The following is a 3,511-nucleotide window of genomic DNA, read 5'->3' as shown; positions in this document are numbered from 1 at the left end:
CAAAACGGCTCAAGCTTGCGACCTGATCACGTACTTGGCCGCAACGTTAGTGAACCTCTAAAGGTTCAACACCAAATTAAATCCCAAAAAATGTGTTTTCAGGGTTCCAAAGGAGAAGCTGCTTGGATACATCGTGTCTGACACACGGTATTGAGGCCAACCCTGAAAAAATTACGGCCATCTCCAACATGGGCCCTATACGCAATGTCAAGGGCGTACAAAGGCTCACCGGCTATTTGACTGCCTTGAGCTGGTTCATCTCCTGGCTAGGCGAGCGGGGGATGCCTCTCTACAAACTTCTCAAAAAGACAGACATGTTCGTCTGGACTAAGGAAGCACAGCAGGCTTTGGAGAGCCTCAAAGCGTCACTGACGTCGGCCCTAATCCTCGTCGCTCCCGAACGGGGAGAACCCCTCCTCCTCTATATCGCGATAAGCAACCGTGTGGTGAGCACCGCCCTGGTCGTCGAAAGGTAGGAGCCAGGACACCACCTTAAGGTCCAATGACCCGTATACTTTATCGGGGAGGTACTCACCAATGCCAAGGTTTGGTACCCCTAGGTGCAGAAACTTCTATACGACGTGGTGATGGTGACCCGGAAGCTCCTACACTACTTCACCAACCCCAAGTCTCGGTCATCACCTCATACCCGATGGGAGACATCATCCACAACCGCAATGCCGCGGGACGAATCTTCAAGTGGGCACTCGAGCTAATGGACCATGACATCATGTATATCCCCTGCACAGCTATTAAGTCTCAGGCCCTCGCGGACTTTGTTGCCGAATGGACGGAGGTCCAGCTTCCGACCCTAGATGTCACCCATGAGTACTGGATGATGGACTTCGACAGGTCGATGATGGCGCCCGACTCAGGGGCTGGAGTGGTTCTAATCTCCCCGGATGGTAGCAGGCTCTACTACGTAATCCGCCTCCATTTTTCGGCCTCAAGCAACGCCACGGAATACAAGGCCCTCATCAACAGACTGCGCATCGCCATCGAGCTCAGCGCTACGCGACTGTACGTCCACAGCGACTCAGAGTTGATCGTCGACTAAGTCATGAAGGAATCCTCCAGCAAAAGCCCCTCATGGCAGCATACTGCTAGGAGGTGCGCAAGCTCAAGGACAAATTCCAGGGGATCGAACTATATCATGTCCCCCGAAAGGACAACGATGCCGCCGATTTTCTCGCAAAATTGGCTGCCAGGCGGGTTCCGTCTCTAGATGGGGTCTTCATCAACGACCTTCACGAGCCGTCCGCCCGCATCCTAGAAGGTCCGATCTAGACACACCATAATGCCAATCTAGCGCTCGGGGGCTCCAACCTCGGTGCCTCCATGACAACGTCACCTACCGATGTCGTCGTGGTAGCACTTGATCAAGCCGACTGGCGAGCGCCGCTACTCGCCTACCTCCTCAAGGAGGTTCTCCCACCCGAAAAGATTGAAGCGCGATGGGTCGCTCGACGCACCAAGACGTTCATCACATTCGATAACAAACTTTACAAGCGAAGTCCGTCGGAATACTCATGAAGTGCATCCTTACCGACCAAGGGAAACAACTCCTCCTCGAGGTCCATGCCAGAATCTGCGGACATCATGCGGGCCCAAGGTCGCTGGTCGGAAAAGCCTATCGATAAGGTTTTTACTGGCCCACCGCGCTACGAGATGCAGAGAAGGTCGTTCGTAGGTGTGAGGGATGCCAGTTCTACGCTCGATAAACTCATTTGCCGGCACAGGAGCTTCAAACCATCCACATCACCTAGCCATTTGTGGTCTGGGGCCTTGACATGGTACGATACCTCAAAAAGGGCTCGGGCGGCTTCACTCACCTACTCGTAGCAGTGGACAAATTCACTAAGTGGATAGAGGCGAAGCCCATCACCAACATTCGTTTGGAAGAGACGGTCAAGTTCTTCCTTGACATCATCTACCATTTCGGTGTTCCTAACTGTATCATCACTGACCACAGAACTAACTTCACCGAAAAGAAGTTCCTAGACTTTTGTGATGGATACGGCATCAGGATCGACTGGGCCTCGGTCGGACATCCACGTACTAACGGTCAGGTCGAGCGGGCCAATGGCATGGTCCTCTAAGGACTCAAGCCGCGCATTTTTGATCGACTCAATAAGTACACTGGGCGATGGATTGCAGAGGTCCCAGCGACCCTCTGGAGCCTGAGAATGACTTTGAACTGATCCACAGGGTTCACACCCTTCTTCCTGGCCTACGGAGCTAAAGCAGTGCTGCCCTCTGACCTCGACCACGGTGCCCCAAGAGTGAAGGCCTTCGACCATGGCCGAGCTGTGGAGGCCTAGTAGGACGTGGTCGACCTGCTCGAGGAGGCCCACGAGACAACCGTCATCTGCTCCGCTCGCTACCAGCAAACCCTCCGCAGGTACCATGAAAGAAAAATCAGAGGGAGGATCCTCGAGGTCGGTGACCTTGTGCTCCGAAGAACCCAATCAACCAAGGAGAAACACAAACTCACTCCACCATGGGAAGGTCCCTATACGGTGACCGAGGTGATCTGACTGGGCGCCTACCGACTGAAGGACGACAATGGCAACGTTCTCACCAACACTTGGAACATCGAACAGTTACATCGTTTCTTCCCCTAAAATTTGGTCTTACAACTTTCTTTCATTCAAAGTTTGCTCCTACAAGCACCCCAGCTGTCGGATACCGTGAGAAGGGGTACCCTAAGCAAGAACCAAAAAACGACTGCTTAGACTTCGTAAAAGTCGAAACTAGCTAAACACCGCTGGCCTCGGCCGATTCTCTGACTCGCCCGAGGCCCCCTCACCGCTGACCTCGGGCGATCCCCCACCAAAGGCCTCGGCCGACCCCCTCTCGTCGCAGGCCTCGGCCGGGCCGCCGACCCTCCATCTCGCGTGAGGCGGGCTCGGCAGCACTCCGCTGCCTCTTCCTTCACCCGTCCCTCTGACAAAACGTCGTGTCGCATTAACTCAGCCAACTGCTGCCCCTGACATCGGCCGCATGCTCGACACAGTACAACGGAATGGCCGACGGGACAGGAGGCAGGACTGGGCAGGGGTTACCCGCCACTGTGCTAACCACTATGCACATGGTTGACGCCCATGCCTCACTGTGCTGCCAACTCCTGCTCCGAGAACAACGCAGCGTGGGGAGCCACGTCTGGGATACTGTGGCCTCGGAATCAGTACCCAGGACCAATAATTCCCTCCAAGGCCTCGGCAGTTTGCTTCAGGGGCTCGGCAGCCTGAGGATCCATGTCCGCCGAGCCCCCCACGATGGCTCGGCCTCGGCATCTGCAGAGCCACAGCTCCCTACGACATCATCGCACGATGACCAGCACGTCGCCCGCCATGTCCTGCATCAAGCTGTATTGGAGCCCCACGACGCACAAGATCAAGTATGACCGGCGCATCACTTCTGCACGACAAGGACGGGGCCACTCCATCGACCATACCACAACAGTGGCTGGCTACAGGGCTCGGACATGCCACCCCCATTTATAGAGCGC

Source organism: Miscanthus floridulus, chromosome 1, assembly GCF_019320115.1.
Source record: "Miscanthus floridulus cultivar M001 chromosome 1, ASM1932011v1, whole genome shotgun sequence".
Classification (NCBI taxonomy): domain Eukaryota; kingdom Viridiplantae; phylum Streptophyta; class Magnoliopsida; order Poales; family Poaceae; genus Miscanthus; species Miscanthus floridulus.
The sequence above is the reverse complement of the archived record's forward strand: the minus strand, read 5'-3'. Positions refer to the sequence as shown.